Source organism: Acipenser ruthenus, chromosome 7 (genome assembly GCF_902713425.1).
Source record: "Acipenser ruthenus chromosome 7, fAciRut3.2 maternal haplotype, whole genome shotgun sequence".
NCBI lineage: Eukaryota > Metazoa > Chordata > Actinopteri > Acipenseriformes > Acipenseridae > Acipenser > Acipenser ruthenus.
The window spans coordinates 62,280,944-62,304,538 of NC_081195.1; the positions used below are offsets into that span (position 1 = coordinate 62,280,944).

General features: G+C 36.1%; 1 protein-coding gene across 3 annotated transcripts in view; it reads right to left on the bottom strand.

Annotated features, from left to right (window-relative positions):
* LOC117415125 (chemokine-like protein TAFA-2) overlaps positions 1-23,595 on the bottom strand; it is a 50,935-nt gene that overhangs the window by 20,627 nt on the left and 6,713 nt on the right. The window contains exon 1 of one of the 3 annotated variants that reach the window (XM_059027516.1): positions 21,454-21,518. The exons of the other annotated variants lie outside the window; for them this stretch is intronic. The gene's annotated coding sequence lies outside the window, so the exon portion shown is untranslated. Of the gene's footprint in view, positions 1-21,453; positions 21,519-23,595 lie in introns of those variants that run through there. 3 annotated transcript variants of the gene reach the window in all.

The window sequence follows — 23,595 nt, forward strand, 5'->3', positions numbered from 1 at the left end:
TTCATGTAGATGCGCTTCATGGTTCAAATCCCATACATCAGCAATACAAAAGCACATGTATTTTATTTGTATTCATTTATTTGCTTTGATCACATTGAGCATTCTACAAATGAAACTCATCATTGGATATTCCCTTTGTGCTCATCCTGAAATACCAAATGCGCTCAGTTCACATCATTTAGGTATTATTGTATCAAATGATTTCACTGTTTGAGATTTGCCCATGTTTAAAGTGGGACTTTATGCAGTGTTTGCTTGATTTTCAGAATAAGGGTCAACGTGGTTACCTATAAAAACGTATACTTAATTAACAGGTCATTATCTTTTTTTAACATTATTTCCAAACATAACATGTACACACCATGTATTATTTTGTGAAACAAAATCCTTTGAATTTAAATATACAATAAAAAAACTAGAAAGTAGTCTTTCACTACTATTAATTAGAAATCAATATAAACTAATGGGTCCTATTCACAGATGTTTAAAGACGGTTTGACTGTTTGTTCTCCTCTATGAAAGAGCTTTGATAAAATTAATAAACTAACACACTTGGTGGCGACTGGAGGGCAAAAAGAATGAGGCAGAGGCCTGGGTAAGCCCCCAGCAGTAGAATCGTATTATTGTATTCAAACTGACAACACTTTTCATATATTCTTATCATTGTACCCCAATTTGGCTGTGAAATGCATTTTCTCCACTAACCAGCGGAGTAAATGTAATGGTGAAGACCTTTGAAGTAAGTGATACAAGTGTAAGTGCTACACAGTTCAAACACATTGAAATCCCTTGTACATATCAGGCACAATATATTAAATTGTGGTTTTCCATCCCTGCACCTTTCACACTCCATGATTCACAAACTAAGGAAGTCCTGGAAGTCACATGGGTTAATTAAATGACTTTTCTGATGATAGGAGTGGAACTTTTAGTTTTTTTTTTTTTTTTTTCCTTTTCAAAGTAGGATTAGAACTAATGATCTGAGCTGGATACATTTTTTGGATACATACACAGTTATGTACAAACTTGGTTCCTATTCATTTTTTAAAAAATAACTGCTTTCTGTGATTTAATGTATTATTTTTGACAACAGACACACAACTTATTATGGTAATACACCATTTATGTTGCAGTAATTCCAAGTACATATTATTTACAATTGCACTAGCATGTACTTACTTCACCATAGTTCATAATATTGGGGTGTGCTAAGTAATATGTAAAAGCGGGTATCTCTTACAAGTAAGCACATTTTTCTGAGTATGTAATATAAATGCTTTTTTTATTCCTACTAAAATTGACCAGAAATTGACCAAATATGACAATATGTTAAGCTTTTGGCACCGTAGTGCTGGAATAAACTTCAGAAGCTTAATTTGATCTATACCGCACCGGGATAAGCCACAGCTGCATTTTACAGCAGAGGAATCACCCTGGGTTGCATCAACCTCCTATACGTGGTTGTCCCGAGATAAACCCTAAGCATAGGTTAAATCCAGCAGTGGATTTCCCTGGAGAATATAAATAAATCAAATCAAACTTTGTTTCTTAATTTTTTTTTTTATTTTTTTTTTACTAGTGGTTATTTTGTAATAACTGTGTTGTTGTTTAATGTGCCACTTTATTATAACATTATAACCTGAGTATTTTCAAACATAACATTCTCAGCAGTTTCTCAAAGGTTACATAAATAAAATAATAAATAGATATTATATACGTTGCCACAATTCAATAAGCGAGTTTCAACATGATTTTTTTTTTTTCTGCATGTCACGATATTCCATTTTCCTTACTGTTAGTTATATTGCTGCTCTTTGTACAGTCATGTTATTTCAGTAAAAACACAAAAGGTCACATTTACTAGGCTTAAGCTCCAGGGAAGCATTTGCACCAATACTTTTTAGTTCTTATAGAAAAAAAAAGATTTTTGTTTTATAAAGTGATACAGTTGTATCTTAGTGCAAGCAGCAACACTGAATGTGTTTTTCAAATAAGATTTTTGTTTTCAGCTGACTGAATGTAAATAAAATGGGAAGAAAAACTGTCAATTACACAGACACAAAATAGGATAATTAACTTTGAGTAAAATGTTTTATTATAACACATTACAATATTATTAACTTTACTTGCAATTGTTTATTGTGTGTTCAGTAGCTTCTCTGTGATAGCATTTGCTCTTTGAAAAGACCTACCTGGTGGATGTTTGTTTAGATTGCAATGGCAAACCTTTGCCCTGTCTTCAAAATTGCTTGGGTGAAAGTGGTAATAAGGCCAATCCTCAAATATTGGGCCGACACCTGTTGTTAGCACAGGAATAAAAACATGGTACCAAAATCACGTCACTGGGCAAAATCTGATTGCTCCCATCTAGCACCCCATAATTAGGGTCTAAAGATATTACTGGCTTGCCCTGTGATCAAAATTGAGCCCCCTATCATTAACTCTGCACTTGTACTAATGACACTGAATCAGTACGCTTCACCTACAGGCTTAAATTGCATGCAGAGCACATTTCTTTCACTTCTCTGGCAGATTGAGACGTGCACCATGAAAACTCTCCAATCAGAAGCAGACTGTGCAGCATTTGTGTTGTTAGAAGACAGTCAAGATGGCGCAGGAGAGACTTTTACAGCATACAAGCAGGCATACTGCAAGTGTGATTGATTTGAACAAAATCCAATATAGTATCTAGAAAAGTATTTTACACCAGCACACATTAAGACCTCAGGTAACTTTGGGACTGGAAAATCAAAATGCATGTACCATCCTTGCAGCTAGGCTAAACAGACTAAGTTACCAGTAGAAAGACAGGCAAATCCAATAGTAAATATTTTCATTAGAATTAAAATAAAAAGTCTTAACCTTAACCATCTTTTCCTAATTGCAGATTTTAATTGAAAATCCTTTAGTTTAGTGAGGAATACTGTCAACCCCCCTTAACAGCACTACAAAGGGTCATAAGCAGGCTTGACTTTATGAGGTGTTACCCGGCATGTGACAATAACCAAAATGATACTGTATTGTCAGGAGCTTGACCCTGTTGACTCCCATTATATTCTGGGAGAGACATTCAAATGTGGTGCTAAGCAGAGGGTGGCATTAACGGGAGTGAAATGAAATGGTTTTGACTGTATTCAAATAGATTAGGAATAATAATACATTTATGATTGTTTTTGGAATAATAATTCAGAATATAGTTTTATGAAAACACACATTTTCTTTGTTTTCAGGCCTTGGAGGATTCATGCCAAAATCAGCTTCCTGATGTTTTTAAAAAATACTTTTTCTTTTTTCTTTTTATTTTTTTAATTGTGCAGGAGCAATTTAGTGGCAGTAAACTGAATGGGTAAATTAAACTGCAATATCAACTTTTCAAAACATACTCAAACAGCATGTGAAATCTTGAATCAATGCTGATCTCCTTAGTTATGCATGACATGCTCAACATTTGTGTAATTGTAATGGTCACTTTATTAAATGACAGTGTGCCTTTTAGAAGGGACTGGGAGTTGTGACTCTGCCCCTGGAGATGTACGTATTGTTGTGTATACCAGAAGGATCCATATTGCTCCAATTACCAGTGCAGTGCAGTTCAGTAATGGCATGCATGCCTAACCTGGACCAGTGACATGTTTGCATTGTAAGGTATTGATAAATATCCTCTATTACTGTAGCCCTGGAGTTATTGGTTGAGAACTGCAACCTGCCACTGAATAAAGAGAGAATCTGCTTGAAACCCATATTTATCTTCTAGCTCAGATCCTGGATCAAGAAGGTATTGAACAACAGGAAAATAATATTCTTACATTGACGGCGCTAAACCTGAGGCCTTACACAATGTAAACAAATATTTTCTTGTCTCTTCAATTTTTTTCAATAACAGAGCACTTTCAGCATAAAAGGTTTATTTGCAGCTAATTCCAATGTGAAAGCATACAAATAAAGCATAATAACCTTAAAATCCCCGAAGGCCACTTTAAACACCCTGTATTGAATTAAATAAGTAGACTGGCAAGAATCCTAAAAATCTACTTCCAACAACTCCTTCTAGTTCAACCCCTTTACACTGTATTATACAGCAACCAGACACTGCTCTCCCATTGTTTTCTATGGATGTCAGCCATTATGTTACTACTTAATAATGGAACAGCAAATGGAACAGTACAGCTCAGAGATGACACAAATGACTCCTGTTCTAAAACCACTGCTTACTGATGAACTGCTTCAACGGACGTTCAAGCTCTCAGAAAGCGAACCCCTATAGTGTACTACAGTCATTATTTCTGGTAAACATAGATAAATAAATAAACAACTTTAAAAATGTGTGTGTATAATAGTGATAATGGCATTACTGTGTGCCTCAGCAGTAATGGAACTATCGCATTTACATAGACACAAAGGAACACACCACTTTATCTTTTTGTTGAAATCCTTTGCATAGACTTGCACTGCACTTAGAGTACATGGAATTTCGTTAATAAATTAAGCTGATATTAAATACAATAAAGCCTTTTGGGCCATGGTGATACAAATCAGGCATACCTGAAACAAATGTTTTTGTTTCAATCAAAACTAGCTTTTGAAAATACACGTACAAATAAATCAAATTTGTCATTAATTTATTTATACCGGAAGGTGATTTCATTTGGCTAAGGGTTTTTAATGTCTGCTTCCAAAGTCATTTATCTGTAGTATTATTTCATATTAGAAGCATGAGGCTTACTGTGTAGTGGTTCTGTTCTGCAGGTGGAAAACTACAGGAAATTGTAGGTAACCAGAATCTTCCACAACATAATTGCTAAAATACTAAACCGTAAGTGTACAAACCATTCAACTAGTACTGCTTTGGATTGATATAGTTGTGCATGATGTACAGTACAATTGTATTTAAAATGGACCACAGAGTGACCTTTGAACAATGATATAGCCAGATTTACCTGGCTCATCTTTATACTTAGACCTATTATACTGTACTAGTTTTTGAGCCTTTGAAGTCATTGGGTATGAGAGATCATGCTATAATCAATTGAATGTGTCTTTTCTGTCAGTTTATCATCCAAAAGCTATAATCTATTGAACATCTAGTAGATTGAAGTACTCAACGTTGTAGGCTAATTAAGTGTCAGTTTTTATAAAATGCAGTACATGTAATTTGACTTCTAAAATCATATACAAAATCTTACATTTTACCTGTATGCATTTGCAGGTTACCATGCTTAAACTGTGTACCTGCTGTGCTGTATTACAAACACTGAAGCCTGTTGGATTCCTGTTGTTTTTTTTGCCTGGTGGCATACTCATTAATGACCTGGCACAACCTTCAGGAATGCCCAATGACCAGCAACAGTCACGGACTGAGGATGTCAACAAAGTCAGACCTGTTTGACAGGTAGTTTTCTAATCCTACACAGTAGTTTTAATAGGATATTGCAAGAAAGACATCACAGCTAGGTCCTTTTCTCTCAAGGACAACTAGGAAGCAGTAAGTCATGTCCATGAACTAAACTTGCTATATCGTGGATGCCGTTTTATTCTATTCTTCGCCCTCTGTTTCTGTAGTTTGGTTAGTACTCTGGTTGACTTCTCACCAGGATGGTTAAAATCAGGTTGCCCGGTCGCCAGACCAGACCTTCAATTTTAATATGGCCAGTAGATTTTACCATAAAGTCGCTACGTTGGCGACTAAGCATTTACAGTATATACAACAGAAAAATATATATTTCCTGGCATTTTATGTGTATAGTTCCCTGGCACTGTATGCATATACTTCACTCACTGGCATTTTATGCACACAGAAAATAGTTCCCTGGCATTCTATGGAGTTAGTTCTCTGGCACATCGATTGTATTTAGTTCCCCTCTCACAATTTAAAGATAACAAAAAAATACCCGTTACATGAAAACAAAGCATGCAAAAGCAATGTGTGTGTAATATAGACATGTCTCCTCATATTGTCCCCATTTAAAAGCTAGTGGCCAAATGACCACCAGCATACAAAGTGATTTGTCCCACCATGCTTCTCACAGCTTACTGGGTACAAATCAAAAACCAGTGCATGCACATACAGAGGGTCCTCATAACCATGTAATAATCACACAGTACCTGAAAGGTTACAATTAACTTTTATAAAATCGAGAAATTATCAGATTATTAGCCACCTAGTACAGATAATTTACAATTAAAATGGGACCCTGAGCTACCAGAGAGAGGTGGTGTGTTTTTAAAGGCTGCACTTGTTTTTCTTTGAGGATAAACACTGTTACATCTTTATTTCTGATGACACTTCTAAATACCTTTTGAGAAACAACAGAGAGTGAGCGTATGGAATGGGTTACCGAGCTATGTTGTTGCTGCTGAGTCATTGGGATCCTTTAGGTAGTTCTGGGATCAATCAGAGCCAGACAAGCATTGATTAGCCCAATGGCCTTCTCTCAATTGTAGCTTTTGTTTTTGTTCTTATTTGTCTCAGAGAATTATGATTCCAGTCCTGTATTCCCAAGATCATCATTTTGATCATTTCAGTCATGTTAATACAGTTTTTAAACTATAAATAGCTGGCTAAACGGCAGTCGGAAGTTCAGTTCAAAGTGACAGACAAGTTTGCTTGCTCTAAAGCTGTTTGCACATTCCATTATCTGTGAAATGCTTTCTGTAAAGCTGTTGCATATGCAGGTGTTTGTGTAAATGGGTTATACCCTCTAGAAAGCCTTTTTTTTAGAATAAATTCCCCAAAACAGCACTGTGTACAAGAGTACATTTTAACAGGGCTGGTGATCAGATACCTCTGCAAAATGAATCAACAACAAGATACCCCAACATGACTATATTGATTAAAAAAAACACTATGTTTGTAGCATTGTGATTCCTAGTACCTAATTACTCCCTGTGCTGCATCTCCAGCTGCACTCAGACCATTGCTGCATTTGCACTACAAGCTGGACCAAAGTTGAATTAGGTTATTAACTTTTTATGAGTTGCAGCTCACGTTACACTCCCATTGGCCATAAGCCAGTTTTGTTATTGAATGCTTCTTCAAAGGCCCTCAACTATGATCCTGGTGACATCACATGACGACCACATTGCACACAAAATGTTGTTAATATAAGATGTGGATAGTGTTTTTTTGTTTGTTTTTTTGTTTGTTTGTTTTTTATTCTGTTTGTTTATAAAAGAATTCAAACATCCCTTTCAAAGGAACTGAATAATGGTTACAGCTTTTATAGCTAACAACTTCTCATACTGAGGTATGTCAGTAAATAGCTACCTAGAACACAGACGTGTGAAAACGATGTTGATTCGACCCGTAATAGAGCAACACAGGCAATATCACTGCCTCAGTTAACATGTTGTGTATTGTCCTTTAGCCTTATATAAAACATAGACCCGGCTGTGAATAGCCTGAATGTTCCATAATTCTTTGAGGGCTGGGACACTGCTGGGTCAAGACAAACGCTTCAGAAGGTTGATAACTATCAATTACCAAACATTTACCATTGGACTCTCTTTCCACTGGCCAGTCATGTCATTGAAACACAGGAAGGAGCCCTGTAGACTGTATCAGGATGCTGACCACACGCCACCTAGGGGTTGTCTATTTACTTTGGACATGGCTCTGTATGTTCTGTAATTTAATTGAAAATGAATATTGGTATAAAAATTATATAAAATATGAAAATGCCATACCCCTTGCTGTTAATAAAAAAACAGTTTTATGTACATGTAAATGTAAAATATTTAGAGGAAAATGTTGGAGTGGTAAAATGTAAAATAATAAACAGTGTACCCTGCAGTATTTTAATAAAAAGCTCAGAAAAAACGAATTCCTTTTGCTGATGGTCCTTCATGAAAACACAAGTTAATATATGTCCAACATGTACTTAATTAATGTACATTCAAGTAAACGATAAAGCTTTACTGACTGTTTTGGGCATTTTGTTTTATATTCATTGAACTTACCACACCTAGGGCCTCATTCACTAAACAGCAGTGTTTTGGACATTATACTGCGTGAAAAAGGAAGATCACTTAAATAATATTCATTTGGTATTGATGACCGATGTACTTTCCCACAATATTTTTTACTTCCAATAATTAAATGGTTGGTGTGTAGCTGCCGACCTCTCATATATTCAGAAACCATAATTAATCTACAGTAATGCCTGCCACAGTAATGTTAACCTGATTTAATTTAACTATTATTATTATTATTATTATTATTATTATTATTATTATTATTATTATTATTATTTCTTAGTAGACGCCCTTACCCAGGGCAACTTACAGTTGTCACAAAATATATACATTTCAACTGAAACTGAAATAATTTCTGACGTACCTTTCATAAATAGGCTACTGTGTACAGTTTTTAAACACAGTTATGAGCTCCTATGAGCTCCCTGCTACTGTACTAGCCATCACAATGCTAACCTAATGGCCTTCTATACAGTAGGCTATCAACAAAACTAAAGAATTACAATAAAGCGAACCCCGTGTGCAGGGAGTTCTATCTCAACTGCTGCCCCTGGAATACTGGAAGATGACAGTCTCACCAGCATTTTTCAGGACAGTAGAAGGACCAAATATCTTGAGAATTGTTCAGAATGTTTCTGTGCCATGCAGTAAGGCATTCGTGGAGCGAGTTTTCAGTTTAATGTTAAACCTTTGGACTGACGAAACGAATCGCCTAGGTGTTGAAGTGGTCAAAAGTCAGCTTTGCATAAATTCCAAACCACATGTTCAAATTCAATTGTACAGTTCAGAATATAGAATCAATGCAGTTTGGGAATAAAATAATCTCAATGAAAAGGGACACACAAAGCAGCTTGGAGCTTAAACACAAGGTAATAAAATCATGTTATCTCTCTAGATACCTGTCTATCTTTATTATTATTATTATTATTATTATTATTATTATTATTATTATTATTATTATTATTATTATTAGAATGTGCTACTGATAAGTATGTGTTGTAGTATATTAGTATAGTGTATTATCATATATATCTGATTCGGTTCTGTAATTCACTGTTTGAGGTGTGTGTGTGTATGCTTGTATGTGTGTTGCGGATGTGTCTTGTGTGTGTGTATGCTTGTATGTGTGTTGCAGATGTGTCTTGTGTGTGTGTGTGTGTGTATGCTTGTATGTGTGTTGCGGACATGTCTTGTTTCGCGATTGGCACTGGTAGTGAGCTGCTCTATTTATGTTGTGATTTAGCTGAAACCGCCTGGTTTCCAAAAGCGGTACTGTTACCACACCTTGAGACATTTAGTAAAGGTACCGCGCTTAAGTGAATATGGTTAGTATAGCAAACACCTCCCCCGCGGTCTAAGGGGAAACAATTTAAATACATTTCCATGCATTAACATTATTCATTGTATTTAAATGACCCTCACGCGGTATATCTTTCAACGTGATTCATTGCGAGAGCAAGGTTGCCTGCCACACCTTAGTGAATACAGCAGGTGTACAAAGCACACAGTAAAGGGGCTTACTGCGCGCAAAACACATTACCGCTGTTTAGTGCAAGAGGACAAGGATTTTCAAACTCTTTCACCCTAAACAATTCTGTATTTATTACTTGAGAGTAGAACCAAATCACATTTTAAAAATAATTTCATGTTAGAATGTGAATACAGCTGTTAATTGTTTGCAAAAAGTATTTACAGATTCCACCTGCATTAAAGTACAAAATGTCGGTTTTAAAATGTGACAGATCACAAAATGATTTATTTTTATGCTACAGACTTTTAAAAAAAAAAATCAGACCATGGTAACAAAATCTGATCTACTTGATATTTGCACTGCACATGCAAGAACAGTGAGATTTTAGTTTCAAGCTCGATTTCTTTTCATCTGGTTATTTCAGGATTATGCAAAGAACATTTACAAAAAATAAGGCCTTGAGATTGTGTTGCTTTAGAAGACATCACAAACAACAGCACTGAAATCTCTTTCTGTATAAAAAGGTAATTAGATAAAGAGGATGTCACCATATATTTATATGGCTGTAAGAGTTTCATGCTTCACTTCATGCAATTACTTACATTTTCCAAAATCATTAGTAACATCATCAGGTTTGTGACGATAATGTAAATTAAAGTCTATAATAGTTTACTAATATTGTGAGTCCTTTTAAAGTACATATAGCTACCAATACCACATAAATATTTATTATACATACATCGTTGCAACCTGATACCTTTGCTGTTGGTCTTCAACACAAGAAAAGGGAAACATTGATAATGTTGGTAGTGCTTAAAAAAAAAAAAATAAATAAAAAGTATTTTAAAAACGCATTTTAATACCTTGGTTGTCGTTCCTTTAACACTAGAACTGCGCCGACAATCATTTTGACGGTTTGAGGTTTTCAAATTTAAATTACTCTGCATTTCTGAAAGTTATGCGGTTGTCCGTTTATGACTAAATACATGTATTAAATACCCTGACGGCGTTTGAAAGGCAGGATCACGAAAACGAGGAACCACCAAAGCAGTCATTTTGACTGCCTTTTACAATACATGTTTTTATTTTGAATATAACCTACAATATTTGTTTAAATATGCAAGCCTCTTGTTATCTCTACTGGACCTGGCAGCCATCAATTCCATTGTTTTGTACAAGGAATGGACCTGGGAAAATATCAACAGGAGAGATTTCATCTTAAAGCTAACCACACCGCTTCGGCAGAAACATTTTGATCAGAAAACTGCAAAGCAGCAGGCTGCAGCAGCTCAACCTGGATTCAGTGCTGCACCGAGTGACACACGCGTGAGAAAACATATATTACTTTTGTTTTCATTTTAAAAATAATTTAATTTTTACAGTTTTGTATGTACATGTACCTGTTTATTTAATAATATTTTTCATTTTTTTAGAAAATAAACTCTTTTATGTTTAATTGTTCATTTAAATACGGCGTTTCAGCTGTGCAGATGTCTGACATGACGTGCTTGAATAAAACTTCTGAGTTGTATCCGATAATTTGTATTTCATTTTAATGTTGATGTTGTTTGAAATGTAACCGTCATAATGACTTCCGGCGGCGGTTTTAGGTATGAGTATAACCGCGGCGGTTCTAGTGTTAATAGATTCAAATGACACTATCCTCCTTTTCACTGTGCACATACCGTTTATGATGCTTTCAATCCTTGTTCAAATTGCATGTATTCAAATACTGCGTTTCAGTTCCAGGGCAGCTCTTTGGTTCTAGTTGCCTGCTATAAGCCAAAATACCTTCATAGAAATAAAAGCCAATGCTACTGTATTTAGTAGTCAGCTACTTGGGACCAAGTTTTCATCAGGAGAGGAGACAGACTATATATATAATATATAATCATAGAAATGTACTACAAAGGAAATAAAAATAAGAATAAGCGTTTTGAAAAATATAAGAAAGAATGTACTTTAGTATTTGTAGTCCCTGGTTGTTGCCTTGCAAGACAACTATGATTTCAATTATTCATAAACGTCATCTACATAAGAATTATTTTTTAATTCCTTGTGATTTTAAATTAACTGCAGACTGATACCCTGCACTTTTCTCTGTTGGCAGTTTGGAACACAGCGCCACAGAAACAGTTCTACAGCTGAAGGCAGAATTATCAATGCAACCAATTCTATTTTCAAAATACATTAACAGATGCAAATTCAACTTACCAGTCAGTACTAGAACTGATAAATAACTGTTCTTCTCAGAAAAACTGTTTAGAACCATGCCCCACATATATGTTCTTTTTGCTGGCATAGAGATTGTGTTTTAAATACTGTGTATCATCATTACTATAAAGGTTTGCTAGCTAAAAAGTAAAGACATTCTCAGTTTTTAGTAGGCCATGGAGAATGTTTTGCCCACAGCAAGACAGGGATGTGTCTGCTTGGGTTAGTAACTGGCTAAGTGCAGGCTTCACCGAGTGCTCCTCACATGAGGTTTATAATGTTAAGTGGGCAGAATGAATTGTCAGTGAAGGTTGAGCCATGGCTTAAATTAAGTTCTTTGTAGCTACAAACAGTATTCTGTTTATTATTCAAGCTTCCATAGTGCTAAAGATGGTTTAAAAATATATTTCTAACTCAAAATTATATTTCAATTTAAAGAGATCTTAACATAGTGTGACAAGCAATTTTAACAATTATGCTGCCTTACCTTACAGAAACCCAGTGTATAGATAGGAGAAGTCTGGTTTATAGATAGGACTGTTCAAAGCTTTGCTTGCGCTCCTTGGTGGAGTTAGGCTTTGGTTTTGTTTATTTAGTTTAGTTTTGTTTTATGAATAGACACACAGGTACAACCCTGTTTAACTACATCTGCTGTGGTCCAGAATACTTATTTTACATTGTCTGCAGCTGGCCATCAGCATCAAAATATACAGTAAGCAATATATAGTATATATATATATATATATATATATATATATATATATATATATATATATATATATATATATACACTGAGTGTAAAAAACATTAGGAACACCTTCCTAATATTGAGTTGCACCCCCTTTTGCCCTCAGAACAGCATCAATTCGTCTGGGCATGGACTCTACAAGGTGTCAAAAGCGTTCCACAGGGATGCTGGCCCATGTTGACTCTAATGCTTCCTTCAGTTGTGTCAAGTTGGCTGGTAGTGGATCTCTACTCTGAATAGCTCGTTCCATCTCATCCCACAGATGCTCAATTGGATTGAGATCTGGTGACTGGGCAGGCCACTGCAGTAAGCTGAATTCACTGTCATGTTCGTGGAACCATTCCTGGACAATCCTAGCCTTGTGGCATGGGGCATTATCCTGCTGAAAAAATACATTAGCAGATGGATACACTGCTGCCATGAAGGGATGCACCTGATTGGCAATGATGTTCAGATATCCTGTGGCATTCAAACGTTGCTCCACTTTTATCTTAAAGGGCCCAATGTGTGCATTGAAAACACACCCCACACCATCACACCACCACCACCAGCCTGCAATGTTGACAAGCGGCATGATGGATGCATGTACTCATGTGGTTTTCTCCATACCCTAGTCCTCCCATCAGCGTGAAACAGCAGGAACCGGGATTCATCAGACCAGGCAATGTTTTTCCAATCCTCCAGTGTCCAGTGTTTTTGTTCCTTAGCCCACTGCAACCACAGTTTCTTGTGTTTTGCTGAAAGAAGTGGAACTCTCTTAGGTCGTTGGCTGCCATACCCCATTCGTGTCAAGGTACGACGAGTTATGCATTCTTTTATGGGTCTTTCGGCACCAATGTTGTACTGGACTGTCAGTTGACTAACTGTAGCCCGTCTGTTGCTCTGAACAATTCGTGTCAGCCTCCTTTGGCCTCTTTCATCAATAAGCCATTTTCGACCACTGGCCTGCCGTTGGCTGGATGTCCTTTGGGTGGTGGACCATCCTTGATACACACGGGAAACTTAACTTAACATTTTTCTATGTGATTGTGGCAAAGTGGTTTGCAGTGTGCGGGTGTAGGGGTGATGCAGTGCTCAAGACAAGGACAAACAACAAAGTACTGGTGAAATGATGGTTTATTTATGTGTAATCCACAGTCTGATGACAACAGTAAATAATAAATGATAACAGGAGTACACAGCGTGGTGTATTGCTCTGTTTAATCCACAGGTTCAGTCCCGATATATATAATCACCAACAATAAACACAAACACGATCACAAGTCCGTAGTGAATGCTGTAGTGCTTGTGGTGCAAATACAATTAATCTAGACTCAAGTGCAGTGTTGTCCGGGTTTTGTGCTGGCCTGTAGCACCAGCTCCGGATCGTGTTAGCCGTCTAATAAAAACAAACAAGTATTTTAGACACGACAAAACAAACAAAACACTCACGATAACAACACGGTTTCTCCATCTGGTTCAGCATTAACCATAAAAAACAGGTACAGATCACTATGTCCCCTTATATACCGTCAATCACGCCCCCTTGGTTAACGATTGCAACTGCTCCTCCAATCTGCGGCTGCCACATTGTTTCCCTTCCAGGTCGATGAGTTAGTGTATCGTAGCCCCGTCCCCTTTCTAGATGGCTGACTTCCGCCTAACCCTGGGAATTAATTATTATTATTATTTACTTCTTAGCAGACGCCCTTATCCAGGGTGACTTACAATTGTTACAAGATATCACATTATTTTTACATACAGTTGCCCATTTATACAGTTGGGTTTTTACTGGAGCAATCTAGGTAAAGTACCTTGCTCAAGGGTACAGCAGCAGTGTCCCCCACCTGGGATTGAACCAACAACCCTCTGGTCAAGAGTCCAGAGCCCTAACCACTACTCCACACTGCTGCCCTATTGTCTGGCCATCCAGTCCAGGGCACTCTGTTCACTTACACAGCACCTTCACAGTCGGGAGGGAGATTTATCACCAAGAATCATTCTTAAATGCTAGTTCTTTTATTATCTATGCAGGAACATAAAGGACACCACATCTGTTCTTTCTGAGTTCTGAAAGCCCTAATTTACCCCTCACTTTGTTGTGGTGAAAAGTTTAAGGGGTGGTTCAACATTTTCAAGAATATTCAAATCATACTCTTTTTTTCAGACCCCTCTTCTCCCCCATCATAAAAGATTAAGCAACAAATCAAATAAACTTACAACAAGGAAGACTCTATCATTCAAAACAAACATTAGTACCAAACTATACATTTCAAATTACCGCAATTCAAACGATTAAAAAAATGTCTTTTCTTTAATCTTAGATGTGGAAAAACGAGGGCAATATACAGCATTTTGTTTAAACCTACAATATTTTGTTAAATGTAGTATTTTCAAAAAAAGACTAAACCTACACGCTGTTGAAAACTGTAATATGACAGTGCTGAAGGTTATAGTTTCCACTGTTAAAAATTATTATGAAACATTATATTTTGTTCATTAAAAAAACAAATACCTAAAAAAGGAGAACAAGAAAAAAAATATGTAATCCAGTCATGCATATTTTCTGGGAAATTGGTTTACTATTTTGTTTTTGGGCTGTTTGCATGTTTTCATTGTTGACTTGTAGGTAGTTAGCAAACCCAGTGCTTTTACTTAACCGTTTGCTGCTACATTACTGATTTCAATGGGCACCTGTTCGCTGGTGAGGAATATGTTTTAGTGTCAGTTTAGTTCAAAACGATTTGATCTTTGCAATAATACATTTTTAAAAGCATACCAGACAGGCATTTTGGAATGGGCTCAGACAAACAAACTACCATATGCAAGGAGGTTGAGGTTGAGGACGGACTTCATTACATTATATCATTTTCAGTTTCTTTAAGACATGGTCCGTGGAATTCCTCAAAGTGGGTAAACGAATCAATTATACATGTTTTTTTGAGCAGCTGCTTATTTATGTGTGTTTGTGATACAGCAGCTGAAATACTAGCCTTTTAATCATTTAATAAGAGTTTTTCAAATATCCTGCTATATTAGTAATAAGCTTGTGTAACAAGTATATTTACTAATAGTAGTGATTTTATTAAGACTTCATTTTTGAAGTCACAATGACACAGTGTCACTGACCTAATAATGGAACCTGCGCATGCTGCTGACTGCCACTAATACATTCTTCCACACCGCACTGACATTCTGGTGGAGAAATCAATAGCATGCTAACGACAGTCAGCAAATCAAAAGAAGAGTCTTTACGAATAATACTATCAAATTATAATGAGGCCAATAATGTCTAATCCTATGTTATAAAATGATTACAAGGTATTTATTGATATTAAGAATGAATCAGCCCCCTTTGGCCTGAAAACATGACTTAATTTATGTGTTGTAAGATTTACCTCCTGATTCCCCCATCAGAATTAAAAGGATACAGCAGACACTGGATTATATAGAAAATTGAGTTCACACATTCATAGAGAAAGGTGTAAACGAAAAATCTAGCAAGATTATTTGCTCTAATTAGGTTTGGCTTATGGTAATTGTGCCATTAGCGAACGTGAATTGCAATAATCTTACATGTGGCAACTTTCTTAAAACCCTGGCCTAGTCAGCCAAGAAAAAGCACAAATAAGGTTTACAGAGAACTAGTTGACAGAACTATACTTCTATACACAATCTGTATCTCTTCCCAGTTTGGCTTTAAGTACAGGACCTGACACCAGAAAAATATAAAACATACACACCAAGTAAGCCAATTCCTTTAAATGACTGTTATCTGAACCAAGGCCATCTCAGAACAATTTGTCAGCAGAAATGTGAAGAATAGCAAATAAAATTACTCAAAACCCAGCCGTGGTATTTGCCACAGATTACAGTAAATACTCAAATTCCAAGTCCTGCACAAAGTGGGGGATGATCCGGGAGAATTGAATTGCCACTGGCAGAAAGACATCTGGGAATGTTGTTTGGTGAACTCTGAAATTGTAAAGTCGGGATTTACAATGCTAATAACTGAACATATATATTTTTTTCCCTTGCAGATTCTCTTTGCTACTAGAAGTAATAGAAACTGATCTTAGTGTAGAAGTTATCAGGAGATGTATATCTCAAAAAATATATATTTGTTGTGCTTACTGTAGTTAAATATAGGATTACAGCTACACAGAAAATGAAGGGTTTCTATTGGACATTGCTCATCACAGCTTGCAATACAGTACTTTCTTCAGCAGTGACCCTGAAAACAGTTGTTAAGCAGCTGTGTTTAGAGGTCACCCTGGGCTGGTGATTAAGTAGATTCTTACAAAGACAAAAACTGTTTTCCATTTGGATACTGTTATACCAGTCTAATGGATTTGAAACAAAAATTGCACAGTTGTCCAGCTATGACAGCACACTGATACTGCAATTGATTGCCAGTGTGTATTAGTGAATTCCATTGTGATGCCATTGGTGTTTAGAAATCTAAAAAAAAGATTAACACTGTGGTACCATTGTACCATGACTTATTCCACTGTAGTGGCCCTGTGCTACCATTGCCTGTTAGTACAGAATAATTGCATTAACATTGCATTTATGCAGAAAATTATATGCATGCAGGATTTTTTAATAAAAACGCAAAAAACATTTATAAACCGTGCTTGTAATAATACGTAACCTCAGACCGACAATTTTTATCTCCCATCCACTATACAATCTATTCAAATTGTTTTCCATTGCCTGTGTCTCTCTCTGTCCATGCTAAAGAGAAGTGCAATGTGTTTAGTACTTACAATATTATTATTATTAAAGTATTTTGTGTTAGAATTATCACACAGAATTGACTCCCCATGGAAACGTCTGGCTCATTTTTCAAGTTATGGATAAATGGCATGATCCAATAGACACAAGAAGAAACAAATATTCATAATTTTTCCAAGTTTCAAGATCTCATTGAATCTCTTCTTGCATTCAATACAATCCAACGACAGAACAACTGAGTAAATTACTGACTTTGCTGCATTGCTAAGCGGATGCAAAGCTTGGTTTTAAAAAAAAAGCAATTCCCAGAATTTAACAGTACTTGTCATATAAACAAAATAGAATAGTATAAAATACAATCCAGTAATTCAGGATAAACCTTCACTACACAGAATTTGCATTTAATGGTATTATTTAATGATTGTCGAGTATGGTAGAAATATTTGGCTTCAACCCACTTGGTTTGAGAGTCTGTCGCATGACCAATTGGACAAGGCGGTAGATCCTCTGTAGGTAATTATTGAAAACTAATATAACGGCAAGACAGGTCACATTTTTTTATGATTGGATGAAAGGTGACATAATGTGGTGGTGCAGTCCTTCCTTCCAAACTGAAGTTACATCACGAAAGACAAAAGTGTCTTATTAAATTACGTTTTATAACTACAATTATTTTTTGTATTACTGTATGGTTGAGTGTTAAAAAAAATTATAAATACAAGGCTGTGTACTGCTATCCAATTTGGGTTTTGAATAACACAATAGCAATAGCCATCCAAGGATATGTCAGTGGGTGGCTTTGCAGAGCTAATAAAAGCATAATCATGAATTGAGTGATGTCAAATACCATAGTAACTGTCTGGCCAAAGTCAATGATAAAACGTAAAAGTAAAGGTTTGGGTAAAATATTCTCTATATTAGCTTTCTGCTGCATGTGCTATATTGACAAGACATATTTCTACAGCAGCTACTGAGAATAATTATACTAATTACAGGAATCTTTCATTTCAGGATCTGTTTAATTTAGTTCCATTAGTAAAAGCTTATATGAATAGTCACTTTGCATAGGTTGGTAAAATGAGCAAACAATAATTTGTTGACGATTGTATTTTGTTTTGTTTATGGACTTTGCGATACCTTCATGGTGGGTGTCTTCAGTAATATCTACAACGTATCGACAATGACAGTCAACCATTTCGTTAAAGTCTGGCATAAACAGCTTTGGCTGTTTCTTAATTAAACTCCTGTAAAAAGCATGAAAAATGCTTAACATAAAAAAGAACAGTCCTACTACAGCAGCAGGCACAGTGCCTCTGGGTTTCTGAGTGCATGAGATCACTTCCAGATTTGTTTTAAATCCTTTTAATGTTTTCAAGCAAATTGGCTTCATCACTGCCATTCTCATTTCCACTTTGACATCTGACACATTATTTCCTTTTATTATTTATTTCTTAGCAGACACCCTTATCCAGGGTGACTTACAATTGTTACAAGATATCACAATATTTTTACATACAATTACCCATTTATACAGTTGGGTTTTTACTGGAGCAATCTAGGTAAAGTACCTTGCTCAAGGGTACAGCAGCAGTGTACCCCACCTGGGATTGAACCCACGACCCTCTGGTCAAGAAGCCAGAGCCCTAACCACTACTCCACACTGCTGCCCTTATGAGTTAAAGGTCAAGACGTGCATTCGCTGCAGACGGCTCCAGCGCTTCTTTCCTGTTCTGCTTACCAGTCTGCCAGAGGTATATGTACTGCGTGAAACAAATGTGAAAGAATATCTAGATGGATTTATCTTTTAAATCATTGACAATAAAACCATCTGCAGTTAATGCACTTCTTGACCTTTAACTCGCAAGTATTTCTTGCCCAATTCACGTGATAACTCTGGTAACTCGGAAAAGCATGGAAACGCCTTCTTTTTTCACCAATTGAGGTGTCCATAACTCGACTTCTGGGAGGAATCAGACCAATTCGAACGCATGCCAGTCGACTCGAGTTAGCTGTCCATGGAAACGAGGTATAAAGTACCGGTAGCTTTTTATTTTTTAATTAGGATTTGAATGCAGGCTTGTTGTATTTGTGTAAGTTGCAGTATTAAGTTATCGTTACGTCCTAAAATGCATTAGCAAAAGTTAAAAAAAAAATGTTTTTAACTTTATTTAATTATTAGTAGTGATAACATGCTGACACAATATTAGCACAGCACATTAAAGAGTCCCCTTTGTGCTGTGAGGGAATCTTAATAGAAACGTTTAACAAATAACTACATTTAACCATCCTTGGAGAAATTAAAAAAACAGAGATCACCAGTAGAAGGCTTTAGTTACATCTGCTGTAAACCAGCAGGGCCATGATTAGGTAAATAAAATTGGAACAATTCTTTAATATCATTGTGAAAACTTACAAGGTTGCTGTAAACATCCTTTTTTAAGCAATTCATGTTTAATTATTGGTACATTCTTATGATGTGTGATATCCTAAATACTACATTTTATTGGAGTGGCTTTAATATGTGCCCAAGAACTGTGACACTATGATGGAATTCAATCTTTAGTCTCATTGTTACCCTTGGCTCTGAAACAATTACAGAACTGTGATGAAATCCCACTGAACACTGCCCTGTATATAAGTGAGTTATGCCATTCTAATAGAATTCCCCTAAACTTAATCTTAGCTCTATTCGGGGTCTCAGCCTGTTAAACTGCTTTAATAGAATTCTACCTCAAGCCAGTCCTACTAAACTGGATCTGAGTGAGTTGTAATGTTGTGATAGAATTCAGCCTGAACTCAGTTTTACACCGACACCTCTATGGTGAGCTCTTGAGCCCTGTGTTGTTTAATGTAGTGCATTGCTATGGAACTGCATCAGAGCTTTGCTTTTATATATGATTGTTAATTACCACCACTGTGTCCTTTCTTGTTTAAGTGAATGAGTATTATAGCGTCAACTTGACATTGCAAAAAGGAAACAAAATGCCAATGGCATATAAAACAACATAAGCTTTATATAACATTACAACCTGGCTCGTCATCTCCAGTATAAATAACAAAGAAACATTTTTTAATTACCAAAATTATTTAATATCTTAATCTAGATTCTAAAAGGTTGTTACCAACTGTAATACTTTTATTTCATCTTCAAGCTATTTTATAGCTCAGAACGGAAAGCAAAACAGACATTTCCCAAATGGAGTTATTGATATACTGTACTGTACTGGAACACTGTTTCCAACAAGGCAAGTAGTGCATAGGTTCGCACATCTGGAGCCAGGGTGATGTGCCAGCAGTACTGTAGATTTTAAGTAAATGTTGATGGAACCGGGGCTCCCGAGTGGCGCATCCAGTAAAGGCGCTCCACGCAGAGTGCAGGATGTTCCCTATAGCCTGGAGATCGCAAGTTCAAATCCATGTCTCAGCCGACCGTGACCAGGAGTTCCTAGGGGGCGGCGCACAATTGGCCGAGCGCTGCCCAGGTAGGGAGGGCTTAGGTCGGCAGGGGAATCCACGGCTCACCGCGCATCAGCGACCCCTGTGGCCGATAGGGCGCTTGTGGTTCTGCAGTGGAGCCGCCAGATCTGTGTTGTCCTCTGGCACTATAGGTCTGGTGGCTGTGGATCCGCAGTGCGAAAAATAACGGCTTGGCAGGAGCACTTTTCGGAGGACGCGTGCTCCAGCCGCTGTTTCCCGAGTCAGCAGGGGGGTTGCGAGCAGTGAGCCGAGGATACAGATAATAATTGGGCATATAAAATTGGGGAGAAAACCGGGGTAAAAAATTGGCGACAACTAAATTAAAAAAAAAAAATAAAAAATGTTGATGGAACCTTTAGCTCTGGCTTGTTTGTGTTTTGGTTTGCATGGATGTTGAGACTGTTGTCTTGTTAATGTGTTTTTAATTTGTGTACTGCTGCTTTCTGCCCTTGGAAAAGGGCTAATATTTTCAACATAGGCTTATACATAGGCTTAGAAACATTTTTAAATACATACAAACATTTAGAAACTTGGTAGATGAAAAGTTGATGCTTTTTCCACATACCCACTGTAATCACTTCCTATGGTGTAGTTCAAACTCAAAGATACCAGGATGTAGTAGTTTATCTATTGTATTGTATTTTAAATATTTGCATATCATGAATTAAGGTAAACGAACCTAGCACCTATTTCTAGCACCTGGGGGACCGGTAATAATGTCATTAAATTGCTGGGGGAAAAACATCCGTTATGTGCTACATACAAATCCTATTTATGGAAAAAATTCACCTATGTCATTTTCTATTCACGGGAGAATCTGTTAACATTTTCAAACTCAGACATGACAGATTCCGACCTGTAAAAATATCCTTCTTTACTTCTGGGCACAGTGTGCTTGGTTTGATTTAATCTCCTTCAAGAACTGCATCACCTTCCAATTCACTCATATGTGAGCATCCTGCATTTCATACAGTGAAAACAGAAAAATGCATTTCTCGAATTCCTTTATATTCACAAGATTTAATCATCCTCAAATGCTTTAAAAAAATCCATAATAATAATAATAATAATAATAATAATAATAATAATAATAATAATAATAATAACACATCACATGGATTACAGTCTTTGAAATGTCTGATGAAACTGAATGGAATATATTAATAATAATTATTCTATTACTTAATCCTTCTGTGGTTAAATCATTTGTATAGAATGTTACAGTTTAGTTGTCAGTTTTCTGCATTGTTACTCTCAATTATATATGAATGAACCATATGATTTATATATGCTAATAAGGATATTACAGCACATTACGACCCAGATTCACAAAGCTTTAACTCATTAATCATTGTTTTTTTAAAAGTCTGTTTTGATTAATTATACGATTGCTCGCCAACCTTTCCAGGCTATCCAAACAAAGCAACAAATAGTCTAGAAAGGGTATAGATCTTTATTTATTAAAAAAAAGCAGGCAATTGTGAGGAATCCTATTCTTTTTAGAACAATACGGGTTCATACTCATGAAACCGTTCATGAAACCAGTAGCATTTTGTAATGGTTTCCTTGTTATTTCCAGTAATCCATCTTTGTGACTAAGGCTACATGACACCACTGGTCATAAAGGAAGACTGGACTGCATTATCACTAACAAGCTCACCCAGGTGATGTTCTGCACAGTTGTATTTGTTTCTGTTCAAAGCAGAACATCTCTGAAAGGGTTTGTGTGTATTTATATGCGCAGAGTTATTGTCTGCTGTTCATATTATCATGTACAGGCTTAGTAGTTCATATAAATTGTATTGTTTAATATGTAAATATAAACTCAACAGAAAGACTACACAATTCACTGAGGTAAATCTCAATAATATCTGAGGAGCTTCATTGAAAAAAAATGGAAAATGTAATACTGGCCCTGACGCATGGATTTAAAATAGTATGCTAATGGTTGCTGGTTTTTTTCTTTTTTTTTTTTTAGAAATTGAGATAATCTGTGTCACCTACTAATGCAATGTTTTTTTAATGCTGATATATATATATATATATATATATATATATATATATATATATATATATATATATATATATAATAGTTATTATGACTTTAGCTCAAAATAAACTGAAGAAACGCGTAACTAATTGGTAGTTCACAAATATAATTGTAATGCAACACTGGTGAGAATATACAGCATTCACGTAATTGATTCTGATGAGTTCTGCCTCAAGAAATGACTGCTAGAGGCTCCTAATTAAAATATTAACAGATTTCACGGAAGATCATGGTGATTGTATTTCACTTGTGCTGTTTTGTGACTGTTTTCCATAGAATGTATCTAAATGTTGGTAAAATATTGGCAATCAAAGACTTGGGGGTCTCTTAATGATCTACAGTGTCCGTCCACATACTGGCGCTGTAGATAAATACTGGTGTTTCCCCCAGGGGAGATTGGTTTTAGCCTCCTTATTAACATAACTAGACACAATAAAAACACAGTGGAAAGAACTAAAAATCAAAAACATTGTACAGCAGCAAACAAGTGCTGCCGTTATTTAGATATTTGAAACCCAATTTTGTTATACCCCACTGATTTCTCACACTGGTACATATTTTGTTTGAATAAGATGTAAGTAAATATTTAAGAAAAGTCTGTTTGAGGATTTCCACCTGTATAAATGTTATCCAAAGGGATAGGAATGGTGGTTCTCTCAAAGCCTACACTGCTTGACACTTTATTAAAGGACTAATATTGATCTCCAGATACGCAGCCGTTAAAATATGTTAGCATTCAATAATGCAGGACAGTCACGTCACTCCAATCTGTTTAAAAATTGCACGGTGGTAAGTGCTTTGTGAATATGGCCACAAGCCCTGTGCTAAACACCCATGTACATTATAATGTTAACACTGTAGTTACAGTATGTTAACAATTATAGCTGGGTTTTGTAGGCCCTTTCTTAAAATGGTAAACTTTGTGAAAGCAAACAAACAAAATTAAAC